Source organism: Balaenoptera borealis, assembly GCF_965194805.1.
Source record: "Balaenoptera borealis genome assembly, chromosome: 9".
Taxonomy (NCBI): domain Eukaryota; kingdom Metazoa; phylum Chordata; class Mammalia; order Artiodactyla; family Balaenopteridae; genus Balaenoptera; species Balaenoptera borealis.
Window position 1 is genome coordinate 29901192 of NC_138873.1, and position 18012 is coordinate 29919203.

At 36.4% G+C, this 18012-nt stretch overlaps 1 protein-coding gene across 14 annotated transcripts in view; it reads right to left on the reverse strand.

The window, feature by feature from the left end:
• The window catches only part of EYA4 (EYA transcriptional coactivator and phosphatase 4), a 258904-nt gene that overhangs the window by 130469 nt on the left and 110423 nt on the right, over positions 1–18012 (reverse strand). Inside the window, exon 1 of one of the 14 annotated variants that reach the window (XM_082405697.1) lies at positions 9923–9950. The exons of the other annotated variants lie outside the window; for them this stretch is intronic. The gene's annotated coding sequence lies outside the window, so the exon portion shown is untranslated. Of the gene's footprint in view, positions 1–9922; positions 9951–18012 lie in introns of those variants that run through there. 14 annotated transcript variants of the gene reach the window in all.

Sequence of the window (18012 nt, forward strand, 5' to 3'; positions counted from 1 at the left end):
GCACTGTTCACAATAGCCAAAACATGGAAACAACTTATCCCATTGACAGATGAATGGATAAGGAAGATGTGGTGTGTGTATACACACACAAACACGCATGCACACACACAATGGAATACTACTCAGCCATAAAAAAGAATGAAATAATGCCATTTGCAGCAACATAGATGCAACTAGAGATTATCATACTTAGTGAAGTGAGTCAGAAAGAAAGACAAATACCATATGATATCACTTATATCACTAAAATATGGCACAAATGAACCTATCTACAAAACAGAAACAAACTCATAGACATAGAGAACAGACGTGTGGTTGCCAAGGGGGTGGGGGGAGGGAATGGGATGGACTGGGAGTTTGGGGTTAGTAGATGCAAACTATTACATTTAGAATGGATAACCAACAAGGTCCTACTGTATAGCACAGGGAACTATATTCAATATCCTGTGATAAACCATACTGGACGAGAATATAAAAAAATGTATATGTGTATAAATGAGTCACTTTGCTGTACAGTAGAGATCGGCACACCATTGTAAATCAACTCTACTACAATAAAAAATAATAAATAAAAATTTTAAATAAAGAAACTTGTATGTTCACAGTGTCTTGATCACAGAATTAGAAGCCAAATGGACAGTTTTACCTAAATTTAAACACACTGTCCCATTTGAGAGATCAATACTTCATTAAACAGTGACTGCTGAAATATACACACTATTACAGGAAGACTATTCTTACAAAATACGTAGAATTTTGTCTTTAATGACCGCTAATTTAGTTTTGAATTTGTTTTGAATAAAGCTCAAACAAGCAGGCCAAGAAACGAGGCAGAATTTCATGCCCATAATTTAAATCCAAATCTTAGTTTTCATAAGACACACAAGGAAATGAGCCAAAAATATGCCAAGAGAAAAAAGACAAGTAATGTTAAATGTATTTAATTGGTGGCAAAAATGTGAATTTTAACCCTACTTAATGTTATAAAAGTACATGCAAAAATCAGAGCAAGATGAAAAAGAATTGAGTTTATTTCAAGAAAATAACTATTAGTATGTAATGAAGATACAAACATCAAACACTGAAATTTTTGGATGAATGAACAACAGCTAAAATATTGGAGTGTTTATCATATGCCAGGCACATGCTTAGGTAGATACTACTTTTTATCCCAATTCACAGACGATGATGCTGAGAACTAGAAAGATTAATCTGCAAGCAATTATGTAGTAAATTTTAAATCCTGATCTCTGAGGGCATTTTAACGAGTAAATGTTAAAAATCTAAAATTCATAAACATATAAACTAATCTTTTTAAAATGAAGATCAAAACACCTTAATATTTAAAAGTTCAATTTTTAATATATATAATAATGATAATTGCTGCCATTTATTAAGTATTCTTTTCCACTCATTGTACAGGACTACATATATGTAATATCACTTCATCTATGAAGACGGGAGTGATGGATGAAATCCTCCTACAAATGAGAAAACCAAGGCTCAGAGAGCCTTAAACAACTTGGCAATGTTGCACAGCTAGCACTAACAGGGACAGAATTAGAACTGAATGGTCCACAGCAAGCCTTTCTCTCCGATGCTAGATTTGCCAGTTGCTTTTATCAGGTTGTTTTAAAATTAAGAGTTGAAACTAACATTCTGTGGAACAATTTTTGATGCTACTAGTTACTTCTTGCAATATATTAACCATCAAATAAACCTTTTAAATTAGACTACTGAAGTAATCTTTTTTTTTTTAACCAAGCACTAGTAACATGTAAAGTCCATCAGCAAAGTGAAATGGAGTTTTGAAGAAATTATCCAAATACCTCTAGTGCCTGCCATCACCACCAACACCCTAACAAGTGCAAAGATGGTCTAATGCACAAAACAACGTCCATTTTGTTGCCTTTGCTGTTGTCATATGCCTGAGGTATCAGGATCCACTCGTTCAACAAGGCTTTACTGAATGCCTTGGGGTATACGAAGCACCCTTCTAGGCACGGCGATGAACTAGACCCGAACAGTCCAGCAAAGTAGCCACTAGCCACACTGTGGCTATTTAGAACTTGAAATGTGGTTAAGTCTAAACTGAGATGTGCTGGAAATGTAAAAGGCACATGGGATTTCAAAGACTTAGTATGCAAAAAAGGGAAAATATCTCAATATTTTTTATACTCATAAATAAAATGATATTTAGGTGTACTGGGTTATAATCACTTCTTTTTACTTGTCTAACAAAGCTAAGATCACAAGTGGCTTGGACTGTATTTCTGTTAACAGCGCTGACTTAGACGAACAAAAACCTGCCTGCATGGATCATGCATTCTAGTGGAGGAGCTATAAAATAAAAATGTAAGCAGATAAGCAATGAATATAAAGTCAGCAGCAACGATTGCCAAGAGAAAATGAAGCAGAATAAGGGGTTAGAAAAGACTGGTCAACAATATTACATTAGCTAGCCACTTATAAAAATCTGATGTTCTTATTTCACAAAACCATTCACTCTTCAAATTTTTTAGGCTGTTATGTGCATGAGTAATATAAATTGTACTATTTAAACAATTATAAAGAATGTGGGATCTGGTATTGAGAATAATGAATATTTCCAATGTCTGGAAAATATATGTATAAAATATAATCTCTAGAATGTTTTGCATTATGACAATTATATTCAAGTATAAAAATCAACTTAAAATTTTTCACATTTTATAACACTAGGTACTTTGAGAGGCTTACAGTCTTTTGAGGGAAAACAGAATTAACTTGTAAAAAAAATTGCAAAGAAAAACCAGTTTCTTTTATCCCATCCACCATCTTCTAAAAAAGCTGGAACCAATTATCCCAATTATTTTGTACTTAATCTTGCTGTTTATAAATCCTGAAACATTAACAATAATAAAAAAATGTAGGACTTCCCTGGTGGCGCAGTGGCTAAGAGTCCGCCTGCCAATGCAGGGGACATGGGTTCAAGCCCTGGTCCGGGAAGATCCCACATGCTGCAGAGCAACTAAGCCCGTTCACCACAACTACTGAGCCTGTGCTCTAGAGCCTGTGAGCCACAACTACTGAGCCCACGTGCCACAACTACTGAAACCCGCGTGCCTAGAGCCCGTGCTCTGCAACAAGAGAAGCCACTGCAATGAGAAGCCTGCGCACTGCAACAAAGAGTAGCACCTGCTCGCTGCAACGAGAGAAAAGCCCGCATGCAGCAACGAAGACCCAAATCAGCCAAAATAAATAAATAAAAAACGTAAAGGATGGAATAATGGAAGAAGACATTTTAAAAAGACCTCTTTCGTAACTTTATTTTGTTTTGAAGTGAACTTTAACGATTAGGCCTTAGAACGTACTATACAGTGTTAATAAAAGATCAATTCTGAAACTATAAATCCAAGATAAAAACTTTATAAATGAAAATTTGCTGATGTAATGAATAACTTATACATATTTTTGTGGGTGGTATGTAAGACAATTTTTATTTCTTCACTGAACTCTGTAGAGAATCTAATAAAAAATAGATTTGAATGCATTACTGTTTAAGGAAAACAATGGATAAAATATAGATATAAAAATAAAGTTCGTTCCTCCAATACAAATAATATTGTAGGTTATTGCATGCAATACTCTTTGGAATACAGAAAGTGATACAAAATTAATGTTAACAATAATTGTCAGCTTTGATTATATTTCAAGTGTGAATAGTACAAAATGTGCATGACTCGGTAAATAATATTTATACAAATACTGTAGTGTATCAATGCCTAGAGTCTTGTATTAGTACACACTTTATAAAATGTATTTTATGACTGGGTTAGATAAATTATTATAAATAATTGCTGATAAAGCAGAATGGTACCTAACTTTAGTTACCATTAGGTTCTAATTTAGTAATAAAAAAGAGACAGAGGTATAGATTGTTATGTGCCATTTTTTTCATATTTTCTAATACTTAGAATTTGGTCATATTTGAATTTTAAATTATGTTAATGGAATTTAAAAGTTTTCCTTATAATTATTCCAGCTTTATTCTAGAAATGTAAATTATCCTCTCAATTCCTACATCTCCATTAGATGACCTTTTTAACACATTTAATTTTTCAATTAGTTGAACCAAGCTCAGAGTTTGATGTGCTTCCCCCTGAACATCCTGTTCTCTAATTAACAGCATTAAATAAATATGAATTAAATGATGTCCCCTTCTATTTTACTTCAGAAAGCACACAGTAATATAACTAAGAAAATATAAAAGTAGGTATATGAATTAATTTTAAAATTGAGTCAAAATAATAACACTTGGCATACTCAAGTAAACATGTATTTTTTGCAATAGAGGCTTTTGCCGAAAGTTATTCTAATGTTTATTTACTTAGAGTAGTGAAAGAAAATATATGTTCACTTTCTAAATATAATATTTGCAAGTTAATACCACTTTAGAATTTACCACAGGAGGTACCCTTTAATGTGATAACTATGATTATTTGTGCAGCCAAGTAAATATAATTTATGTTGAGAAGATCAGCATAGAATTGCTATTCTGCTATTCTTCCATACAAATTTACACTATCTAAACTGGCTTCTATGAAAAGGTCTCCACATTTCTCAACGAGACTTATTTTACATTTTTTAGGTATGTTACAATTCAGTTCTTGACTTCTAAAAACTCAGTGCATGAAAAAAGTATCTTTGGAACACAAAGGTCATCACACAGAGTTTTAAAAAAGATATCTCTGTATGGGAACATACGTATATGTATAACTGATTCACTTTGTTATAAAGCAGAAACTAAAACACCATTGTAAAGCAATTATACTTCAATAAAGATGTTTAAAAAAAAAAGATATCTCTGTTTTAATATGCTCATACAAATTTGAGAGGTTTTTCAAAAAAATAAAATACCATTTTGCCAAATAGTTGTCAAAAAATTAAAGTTTTGGAGACAGACTTTGTGAAAATCTAATTACTAAATAATCTAATAGAACTATTGTTATAATGTGTCATTCTTCCTTAGAAAAAAAAATCTTGTGGCTCTATAATTCACACATTTCTGAAATTCTTTTCATGGAGTTAGGGAAGTTTCTTTACTCCTCCCTTTTCTTATTATATCCCTCTTTGATGTTTTTATCATTGCTTACTCGAGCTTCTCCCTGCAACACCAAGTATAGGTTTCCAAAAGCCCAAGGTACCACTTACTTATTATAAAAGTGCACGAGAACTCTACTGCATCTACTTCGGTCCAAAGGAAAATTGCCATAACCCTTCTTTAACTGCTATTCATGGACAAAGTATAAAGATACAATTGAATATTCTGTTATTAACTGCAACTGTAAACAAAAAAAAAACACATAAGACGCTCATAATAGTAGGATTAGAGGGTTAATAAAAACAAACCCACAACCGAAAACCTGAAGTGGAAATTATTCTACCCCTCTAGTATTGGACTGTCATGGCAAGATCTTACTTGATTTCTGGCCTTTAATGCAGGAGCCTTCCAGGACCCAGGTTTGGGGGAGGGAGGTTATATGAAATTACACTCTGGGGAGGAATTATGTTTTAAAGGTAAAAAATCCTATAGGCTATAACTCTTCATCAACTACAACTGTCACAATAGGGTTCAAATTATTTGAGAGTTCATTGCAAGGTTGAAAATATTTAAAAAGCAACTTAGTAACGACTCAGGGAAACAAAGCATAATTATTCACATACAGTATATATGTATTAAATCAAATGTCAAGCCACATGAGCTTTTAAAATTCTGGAGTACATTTTCTCCTTAGTTATGCCATAGTCTTTTGTCACCTGCCATAAACTCCATATATACTGTATAAAGTATTCAGGAAAATTTCAAACTCTTTCTAACAGTATGTTTTTTCATTACTACCCACCAGGGACTATATCAAAAGTAATACAGTACTTAAAATACCACAAAAGGAACCATAAGATGCCTTAACATATCATGTTACAGTTCATATGAAAGTTGGTCCCCTCTTAAGCCTGGAAACGAGACTAGATTGACATGATACTCGGTATAAATATGACAGATAAGTGTTAAAATGATTTTTTTTCTCACAAATGTGCACTATAAACTATAAGAGATAGCTACCTATGTATGTATAGGTCTCTTTATACTTTTGAACATGTATCTTTGCAATTCTGGGTGTCACAAGATAGATAATATTAAAACAACAAAAAGGAAAATGGAATGTGCAATTCTAAACTAAGAACTAAATACTTAATGAGCATAATGTTGACTTGGTAGAATCCATTGCAGTTAAATTCAGATTGCTGACTCTACTGTACACGTTCTCACTGAACGAGGAAAGAATAAATCCACCAGGGTTAAATATGAAAATCTTTAGCTTTAGATTTCCTTCCATTCAAGTGCAGATTTATGAATTCACACAAACAACACTTTAAAAATAATCTTAAGAATTGATCCTATTCCCCTAAATAGAGACATCTTGCTAATGTTTTTTTTTTTTTTTAATGTATTTATTTATTTTTGGCTGTGTTGGGTCTTTGTTTCTGTGCGAGGGCTTTCTCCAGTTGCGGCGAGTGGGGGTCACTCTTCATCGCGGTGCGTGGGCCTCTCACTATCGCGGCCTCTCTTGTTGCGGAGCACAGGCTCCAGACGCGCAGGCTCAGTAGTTGTGGCTCACGGGTTTAGTTGCTCCGTGGCATGTGGGATCTTCCCAGACCAGGGCTTGAACCCGTGTCCCCTGCATTGGCAGGCAGATTCTCAACCACTGCGCCACCAGGGAAGCCCTTGCTAATGTTTTTGACAACGTTTTTTATATCTTTGTTTTCTTTTTCCTTTTTAAGATATTGGAATGTTTTGGCCACAAGGTTAAGAAAAACTTCCCCATTTATCATGACCTGCCAAGCACAACTGGCCCCTAGACTACACAGCCCTCTACCACTTAACTAATTCAGCTCATCTTAATCATGAAACTTCAAAAGAATTTGGCCACAGGCGTAGACTAGCTATCATTTGTTTTAAAGTATAAATATCAGTCATTGTGCAACATATTCTGGAGCACCTGATATCATTTGTATACTAGGTACAATTGATAACTAACCTTTTCAATTTGAACAATAATCAATATAGAGATAATCTGGTTTATTAATACATAATTGTTGAATTTTAGTAAAAGTTTCTGTTAAAACCTCTCTTAGGTTTGAATACATATATGTAAACTTTAAAAAATATTTTCAATGAATATTTGAAAACTCTCCTAATGTGCCCAAAGGTATCACAATAACTAGTAAGGAAAACTGAGAAAGTCTTTAACTTTAAAAACAAATTGACAGGTAGAATGTAAACAATAAAATGTTAAAGACAATTTTAAATTGAACAACATATACCTGTAGATTGATCTGAATATGAATTTACATATGATATAAATATTTCTGGCACAGCGTGTTGATAAAAGAAGTATAAATGGACAGCTATATTTTCAAATTTTGTAAATTTTAAATTGTTGATCTTCCATTAAAATAGCAACTTTTAAAGAGAAAATCCTGGGGTTCTGGCATCATGTTCTTTATTTTTAAAATTAAACTATACCTAATAAGCAAAAATGTATTTGTAGCATACTGCATTTTAATTTGATTTTTAAATGATATTCTAGCAACATTTTGAGTTTCAAAATCTATTCTAAAGTAGTTTTATATGAAATCCATCTTGCATAACCATTGTTGTAAGAAGCTTATAAATCACCTTTCCTCAGGTTTTAATCCTAAAATGAAATTCTTCATTAGCAGAGTTAATAAAACACAGAGTCTGTGGCATAATTTACACACTAAAAAAACACAAATTATGTTTTGAGTAGATTGAGTAGATTTTCTATCAAAGTAACATTTTGAATTACCTGTAAGCTAAGGGCAAAAGACAAAATAGTTCCATGTGAAACATATTTCGCACATACAAATTTGTGGTCAGAAAAAACAGCTCCATTAACTGTGTAACTCCAGGTAAAAATGAAGCAATTTATTGCAAGCCTTTTAAAATGTACAAGTTGATTCTTCAGATGGAAGTGAAATTTAGTCAGGTAATTTCAAAATTTCTGTGACCCTAAATATTTGTCTGTCATAAAGAATGAAGTACCCTCTGCAGTCTCAATGTAAAGTAGACCCCCACAGTGGTTAAACTCAAGGGTTAAAGCGTAAAGGAACTATAAATTAGGTTTATCTGTCGTGAAGGTCTCATTCTAGGTAAACCTAATAAATAATTGAGATATACTTACAATTTCTTCCTCTTTGACCTCAATTAAAACGGCTTTCTGAGAGCGGGTTCTAAGGACAATTTATCGTGGTTTCCTCACTACACACTTATGAAGTCATCTGGCTTTTGTATTTCTTCAACAGCTGCATTACCTTCGAAATTGGCTTATAGTATTTCCCCAAAGCAAAATGTGAGACTGCCCCTGACACACACAACGACCTTCCTTCTGCGGGTGGCTGAGTTCAAAAAGTCAGATCGTACAGTTTCAAAAATTCTAACAACAGTAACTCATAAAGAACTTGGAGGAGGAAAGAGAGAAATCAAAGTAGAGATTTTAAAAATTGGCCTCTCTCTCGCTTTCTTTCTCTCTCTCTTCCTCTCTCCCTCCCTCTCTCCCTCTCCCTAAGAAGTTATAACAACACATTATATGATTATTAGTATTTGCTTTTGTTGCTATTTTGATAAGTAGTATTTTACTAGTTTAGGAAAGGTTGGGTGAAAGAACAAACAAACAAGCAAAAAGCAAAAATAAGGTAGTGCAACATCATTATTCAATTACACAGGATTCCAGAAAACAGTAACTGCAGCTAAGGAAAGGAGCAGGAAACTGGATAGCGCTGACTGATGCTCAGTAGACCCTGAAAACCAAACTGGAAAACTTATTGGCTGTGATAATTCATCCTCTTCTTCAAACAGGTCCCCTAAACAATCTAACTCTGGTAGTAAATCAGACACTTCGAATTAGAAGACATTTTCTCCTCCAGAATCATGTCTTTCTCACAAGAATAATAAAACAGTACCAACAGAGCAAAGCTTTCCTCAGTTGTCTTGAATGAAAGAAATCTTTAAGATACTGTAATTATTGTGACAATTCACCCACAGCTTAGCTCCTTGATGCAGCAAAACACCAATTCACACTCTTTCTTCGTTCAAAGATAAAAAGAGATTCAAAGATCAAAAAATATGTTTAAGTAATTTAAACCAAAGCATTCCAAAGGCTTCCACATCAAGGTTTTAAATCAAAGCACGTGCTCAAGTGCACATCCAAATGAAGGTTAAAAACCAACTGGAAGCTTAAGGTATCGTGAAGAAGTTAAAATTAAACTTACAACCATAGTTTTAGGAAAAAAAAATAAAGTTCCATAAATAGAAGGAAATATTTGTTCTCACAAAAAATATAAAACACATCATTGTGATGACTACATTTGAAATCTAATGAAAAATCCAAATTCGGCACAGAATTTCAAAATAAAAGTTATCCAGAAAAAAAGCCTTTCATTTAAATGGCTGGTATTAATTGTTAAAACCCTGCAGCATGCACCTTATTATAAGGGAAGACCCCTCAAAGTCAACTATTAAAATTTTCTAATGAAAGCTAATCTATTAATTATCAATTAATGTATCACCTGCATTTCTCCCAGCATTAACATAAGGTAATTACAGAGGTTGAATTTTATGAAGTAAAGACAAAATGTATTTAAAAGTTTCAGCATGGGCAGACTAGGGATTTTCTCTGTAATGACCTACTCACTCAATTTTTATGTACATATTTCTTCTCTCATCCTGTGCTAAAACTGAGAAAAATCCAAACTTATTTTACCTAATATTTTTCTCTGAGATAAAACTGCTTATACTTAAATGACTTTCTACATAACACAATAATTATAATGCCTCAATCAGAAGCTAAATACAACTTACCTCATTCAAAGTCCAAAAACCTGAAACTAATTCCAGTTTTATTTGGAAGGAAGTTTTGTGTGTACGTGTGAAGTTCAACAGCCAATAAATTCCACTCTCCAGTGTGAGTAGGATGAAACCCGGTTCAAGGATTACAGAACAGTCTGCACGGTTTATAGTCTCAAACCAACATCCAGGTAGCCTTAAAAACACCTTGCTCTGCCGTGAACCTGCAGGCTCTAGAAGCAGTGCAGTTATTTAGGTTAACTAGGAGGAGACCAGGAGAGTAAACACTCTTGGCTCTGACCAATGGCTTTCCACGCCTTTCTGTTTATAGTAAGATGACTTGTCGTCAGAGGTCACCCCCATCAACAGCTCCTGTCTTTCACTGGGATCTTAAAGCATTTATCCTGATTCCTAGGCTGTCAACCTGCTGTCATGGGGACACCTTCATAACCCATTGGTGTAGCTACTCGAAGAGTTTAAATCCCTGCATTAAATTTTCTAAAAGCAAATTTTACTTGAGTTTCTTTTGAAGTGAAACATTTCTGCAGGAGAAATACCTCATGGCAAGTTAAGAACTGGTACTCATTTAAATAGGGATTAAATGAGGATTGGTATTCATTTAAAGTCCCAACCAACACTTTATGTTTTTTGTTCATTTGTTTTTTGTTTTTGGTTGAAGCAGAAGGCTTGTAAGATTTCACTTTCATTATTACATCTCTCCATTAAGCACAAAATTTTCTTCTTCCCCTAGGCATACATACGTGCATGCTGACAAAATGGAAAGATAATTACAGGCATTTGTATTTCATCCATTTTTAATGTATTTTTATTTGAGGTAGAGGAAGGGATGAACACAATTAGAAATGCTCACACAGAGGTTATCATTTTATGTAAAATATTTTCTAAAATAAAGCCTTTTGTGTTTTCAAAAGAAGAGATATGTTAAGTTCTAATGAAATGAAAAGGAAACAAGAAGAGCTAAATTCAAGAGATAAGGGTAATGCAAATAAGCCTATTCTCTGGCGTTGAGGTTCCCCTTTTTTCTAAAGGTTTATAAAAAAGAATTGTTTTCTTTTGGGAAAACAATATTATGCAACTTTCCCCATCTAGCCCTTTTAAATATGTCTCACAGATCTCAAAAAAAAAAAAAAAAGCTAAGCTCATTTCATAAGTTCCTCCAACAATATTTCAACTTAGCATTTACAGGCATTATGGGAATTACTGCCTCCAATTTGTCTGTGTAATTCTGGGACAGTTTCTTTTTCTTTCATTTTTCTTGGTCTCTACAGTGTGACTCTTTGATACAGTGAGGCAAAGCGTTCAAAATAAAGACCTACAGCCAAGGATTCAATACTTCATTCTGAGTAATTTGTAGCACAAGTGTTTCTTGAAGTCATTTTCATTTTCGAGGTGGAACTAAGTGAAGAGCCATTACCTATTTCAGGTCTGGGCTGCACTACAAGAAACCCCAGTGCCCTTAGGAACTGAAGACGGCGCTATCTCCCCACAGTACTGGCCACGGATGTTGCTGCTGAGAAACTGGATAAGGGTCCATATCCCACCCACAGCACACATTAGCCCAGGTTTTGATGCCACTCCAATACTTACTTGACAGAGAGCTGCCTGGGTCTATTAGAGTTAATAAAATGTGTTGATTAATTATTTTAGAGACCCCATTTTTGACAGATTCAGTTCTTTGATCTTTGTATGGTTAGGATCACTAAAAGCAACGCCTTCTTTGCAGCTGAATCATCTTAAGTAGTTAGAGCTTCTTGAGTATTGTGGTATACATCAGAGTTGTTAAGTTCAACAGAATATGCTTCTGAACTGGCTACTTTTTAAAGGGATTATAAATTATTCAATATTTTCTAAACTCTTAAGAGCTCAAGAAACATTCATGGAAGTAAAAATCTATGTCTGTCCCAATTACAACAGAGACTCAACAAACCATACCCAAAACCCTGAGGAGGACAAAATCAGTTCATAAATTAAAGAAAGTTGGCTGTATGGTAATTTTCTTTCCCAGTCTCAGTTGTGGGTTGGGAAGTGGGGGGAGGGCAATGAGCCACGCGTGGTGAAAACTTTGAGATAAGGAAAAGATAAACATGAAAATAAATGCCATGGGTGGAATAGGGAGGGTGGGAGGGAGATGCAAGGGGGAGGGGATATGGGGATATATGTATACATACAGCGGATTCACTCTGTTATACAGCAGAAACTAACACAACATTGTAAAGCAATTATACTCCAATAAAGATGTTCAAAAAAAAAAAGAAAAGAAATGCCATTTGTAGTTTCAACTCTTAAACAGTACAGATAAATAAAATTTTTCTGAGGAATGTAATCTTTATCTCAGCTTACATTAAGGCATCAAAGTGTTCCTTGGATCATAAAAGTAAATGTAAATTTTACTTTAGACCGTTATGACTAAGTAGGAAAATTACACTGATGGTTTTTTAATAACATTTTATGGACACAGATTGTTGGGATGCCCTTCTAGCCCCAGTGTACTGCCACCAATTAATTATGTGACCTGGAACAAATAGATAAACCGTTCTTTCTGAGCATTTGTTTCCCCTTCTGTGAAATAAAGGTTTCCACCTCAGAGTGTCAGTGGTATAGTATTTATTTTTTCAATGCAAACCACATACTTTGAAGACTCCATCCACAAAATAGATTTTATTTACCTATAATTGCTTTCATTACCCATGCTTAAAATCAGGCTTTATAGCTGTCAATCAATGCTGCTAATTATTATGACATACACTCCAGGTACAAATGAGTTAATAAAATAGCCAAAATCAAAGGTACTAGATGTTTTTAAAAGCCAGGAGAGCCTTATTATGAGTAAATGTTTGGTTTCCCTTATGTATTAAAATACAAAGTAATAAATACATAAAATATAGACACAGAAAACAAACTTCTGGTTACCAAAGGGGAAAGGGGGATGGGGGGTAGGGATAAATTAGGATACTGGGATTAACATATACACACTACTATGTATAAAATATATATAACTGAATCACTGTGCTGTACACCTTAAACTTACACTATAGGGGCTTCCCTGGTGGCGCAGTGGTTGAGAATCTGCCTGCCAATGCAGGGGACCACGGGTTCGAGCACTGGTCTGGGAAGATCCCACATGCCACAGAGCAGCTGGGCCCGTGAGCCACAATTACTGAGCCTGCGCGTCTGGAGCCTGTGCTCCGCAACAAGAGAGGCCGCGGCAGTGAGAGGCCCGCGCACCGCGATGAAGAGTGGCCCCCCCTCGCTGCAACTAGAGAAAGCCCTCGCACAGCAACGAAGACCCAACACACCCAAAAATAAATAAATAAATAAATTTTAAAAAAACAAAAACAAAAAAATTACACTATATTGTAAATCAACTATACTTCAAAAAAAAACCTTTTTTAAATACTGAAAATGGCACCTTGACCTCCAAAACCTCTATTTAGTCCTTCAATTCCACCTTTCAGTGATGTAAGTACTATCAGTGAGGGCCTGTCCCACATTCTGATAAAAGTGAAGCTATTATGAACGGCTGGCAGCCGGTACATTACAGCAGTGACTTGCATGGTGTCCGTGCTCCACTGGTTATTTCTTAAATGCAAGAGTATCTTTCCAAGCAACATGCAAATCAAGATTAAGTTTATTCAATCATGACAACTCTAAGGTTTAGTAGAAATCACATAATTTTTTTAAATCAAGAAAATAAATCAGTTCCTGCAGTTTCATGGGGTGCATCCTTGACCACCCACCCTCCATAAACTCTTACACAGGTTGGTTGCCTCTGTGCCCCCTGCTCTTCGTGTCTCCCCCACTCAGTGGCATCATCTCCTCTTTTGTACACTGTCTAGTAATCTATCAAGCACCCACCCTCTTCAGAGTTATAAGATACCCGCAGGCTCTTTTACAGCATTTCCCGCCACTTTTCATTATTGCCTAATTAATTATAAGACAGCTTTGTGAAAAATCCCTAGGAAGGATATTAGAAATTAAGAGATAAAATAGAGCCAACATGAGGGGACAAAAGAACACCAAAAGTGCAATCATATAATTCTGACAACAGCTGAAAAACCACGGAGAAGGGAGAGAAAAACAATTTAAAATTTCTGTGTGTACAATAAGCTCCCAAATTGCTGGTTTGAAAAAGGCCACATGGAATCAAAATTAAACAGCCATCGCAAACTACAGCAGCCTCTTTAGCCAGGTTACTGATGTGGTATCTATATTAGAATATAAAAAATATAAAATTCAAAACCTAAGAGCCTATTTTTAAATAAACATTTAGCAAATTATGTCCATGACCTTGTATAACAAATACCACCTAGTAATCAATGCAGTAATTATAGTCATCGTTTGTTTAATCTTTTTCCTTCTTTTTCTGATAAGGCTGACAAACTCAAATACATTCAGGAGCCAAGTGGGTAATTTGAAGGAGTGAAATGGGTCAAACGGAGGTGAGGCTATTGGCAAAATGCATGATCTGCCCAAAACCATTCAAATTCCACACTCCCTCTCATCTATTCTCATGTCTTAAATACTATCCATATGTTATAGATTCCCAAATTTTCATCACCTCTTAAGATCCATCCTCTAAGTCCTAAACTCTTACTTTCTCCTAATTTATATCTCTATATAAATATCTCACAGCCATATCAAACTTTAACATGTCCAGTGTTAGGTTCTATTATAATTCTTTTTCACCAAGTCTATTTTTACTGTCCCATATTTTCCATATAAATAAATCTAGAAACCAGAATCACCGGGTCCTCAATTTCCTCAAACTCTGCATCTAAACGCATCTAAGCAGCAAGATTAGATCAACTTGAAGAACCATGCCCCCCCAGAGCACTAGATGAAATTAGCGGAACAAATCTCAGAAACCGTCAAAGTCAACCAGGTGGCTTTATCCTTAAGTTTCTGTATCAACCTTTCTACTTGGTCTATATATACCAATGTGCCTCACAAGAGGAACTCTCGGACAATTCTTGGACAGCTCGGACAGCTGTCCACAACAAGCTGGTCAGTGAGTTGAGTCTTCTCTGAATGCATTCCAGGACCAAGCTCGTGTCACTGATCACACCAGCTAAAATCAGGAACAAATTTCATATTGTCTCTTCTAATTGGAGACAGAGATAACGTCCCACAGGGCACACATAAGTAATAAGTCAATACTCCTCCATGAAACTCCCGAGTGACCAAGGGTGGCTTCATTTTGGATGGAGTTCCACATTTGATGATATATGATCTATAATCCTTAAACATTTGAATGTCTCTTATGTCAACCCTAACATAAAAGTCATCTAAATGACAAGGACAGTTCCAAGATGCACACTGAGCCACCAGAAAGAAAGTGGCTTTTACATTTGATGGTACCCCACAAGTGGGAATGGCATTGGTGGGGGAGGCACAGGTACACGGTGCCTCCAATGTGGCTTCTAGGTCAGTTGGTGGGCCTGACGGTTCCCAGGGCAGCTCCAATGATCGAGTCTAGTCTTGTTTTGCAAACTAGTCAGTTCGATCTCTGTTTGCTCATACCACTAACCAGTGGCATTTGCTTGCTCTATGAATGAATGAGTAACAGCTATGGGAATGATGGGGAAGACATTAAAAGGTGTTCAGAGGCTTTTTGAATGAGAGGTGGAGCTGGGCCACCTTCTGCTGTTATGATAGACTTGTTGGTAAATTTAAGGGAAATGGTGTTCCAAACATGTCAGAGATGTCTGGCAGGGGGATAGCAGAGCCAGGACTCAGCTAACTTGAAGGTGCTTCTAACAGATGGGACTGCCACGCTAAAGCATTTTCCTCCAAGAGGAAGATTCTAAAGGTGACTCTGAAAAACAAAAAAATCATTAATGTCCTTCCAACTACTGCACCTCCCAGACCTAAAGTTTTCTACCCACAGCCTCAGAGTCGTTGCTCTTCCTCTGTCCCCACAAAATCATGTGTCATGTTCCAGTCACTACAACTTCACCTTTCTCCAATCATTTTTTCCTGGCACACACAGATCTCTCATCCTGAAAGGTCAAGAGCAAGAGGCCAAAGCCATTTTTAGAAAACGTACAGAGGCCCATATGTTCCCCACTTTGACCCACAAGATCCACTCTAGGGAGACTCTAGCAAGCAGTTTACTCAATCAAGTGATCGACAGCATTATAATCTAGGATGATTCAATCCAACAAGAAAATTCAAGTGGCTGAAGCACAGTAAGTCTGAATCCTCTGCTTCCCCTTTAACCAGGCTGCCACCTAGAGGGTTTACCCAACAGGCTGTCTACGGTAGCTTTCAGGGGAAAGAAAGACTCATCATGTCTAGGAATGGTCAGGATAATATGCCAACTTTTCAAAATATAAAATTTGATATAACCTCTCACACCTTTCATCTTGACCATAACCCAGGAAGTAGCCAAGAGATGATCCCTTACTGGGGCCAGTAAGATTCAGTAACCGAAGTGTTTTACTAATGTACGTGGACCAGAAGATCAGGGAGGCAGAGTTATAAATCTTTGGAGTTGATTTTAAGGAGGCTGTTCCAATGTGCAACAATACAAAATGTTTGTGGATGACAGGGGGCATGAAACCGCCACTAAATACCTTGCCTATCAGCCCTGGCTTCCGTGATAGAAGGTACACCATTGTCAGATTTATTGAGATTAATTTCAATGGCCCCAACAGTGTGGCTGGAGTTGGCTGATTGGAATGGACCAGCAAAACCATAACCTGAAAAAGTGTCAGCAGCTGTGAGGCACCACTGACAGTCCCAAGAGGGTGTACAATGCAGTCAATCTGTTAGAAACAGCAGTGGTAAACCCCTATAAAATATGTCTTCCCTCCCAGAGACAAACAGATCAACTATTAAGAGGAGTCATCGGTCTTCCATGCCAATCATCTCTATACCAGAAACACAGAGTGCTTCAGCTCCTGCCCAGTCTGTGACCCTGGCTGTGCTGCCTGTTCAGGACAATAATGAATCTGGGTGGCAATGGCGGCGATCTGGGTGGTGCAAGCTGAACCAGCTTGATTCCAGTTGGTGCTCGTCAGAGAACATGCCCTTATCATAAGCGTCTTCATGAATGGCCCTGACAGCTTAACCATGTCCACAGCTTGTGGCCCCCAAGAAGGATTTTCTAATCTGCCAGTTGGCAGTTTTTCAAGTGGCAGACCATACAACTAATCATTGGCAACTTTCCCTAAAATAACTTATTTCCCTAAAATAACTAGATTCATTAATGGAGTATTGGCCAACACTGTGAGAACTGCCTTGAATTCTGCACATCAAACAGAGACAATATCCACTTTTCTACATAGTTGATGGTGAGGCTGAACAACCATAGCAGTCCAGTGGATATACCATTAGGTTTCAATTTAGCTAATCCATCAGTGAAAAGGGAATCTTCTGGGAACCAGGAGGATAAGGTTTTCCCCAAAGGGAGAGCTGCCACTTTTTCATGGGAAGTTAAGATTCTGTTGGTGTCAGATCAACTGCATTCCTCACTATACTATTTCCATTTGACAACCAAGGCTTCTTGGGCCCTTCCTACCTTGCTATTCATTGAGTATGAGTTGGCCCACTCCAAAATGGGAATATCAAGCTGAAGCATTCAGTTTGACTCAAAGGAGGGTACCTGGTATCAAAGTCAGGGATATGATGAGTCCAGAACCCCAAGTGGTACCTCTGGGCGGAGGTTGCCTCTTTTGCCAGAAGCTTCGATCAGCAAAGTCATAAAAACTTGAAGCTCAAAAGAAGTCATTAGGATTGTGGGGCTCCAAAGGTACTAGCACTTCTCTATATGCAGCTCTTTCAGATTAGGAGAATCCCTCTGGATTTTATAAGCATTCACAGTATAATCATGTAAAATTCAGTAGTGGAAGCTATAACAATGATACACTGAATTGACCAATGTGCCCCACTCACAAGATCTGTTAGCTTCCTTCCCCCATTGTAAATCCTGCTCAAGCCACATTCGCTAAATTTCCTCCATGGGATGGGTAAAAATTGAGTACTTCTATCTAACGTGGCCAGAAAAGTTGAAGTCCCTCCCCTCTCCAGAGTTTCCCAGCGTATTACATATTTTTTACACACCATTTGGATGGATGTATAAG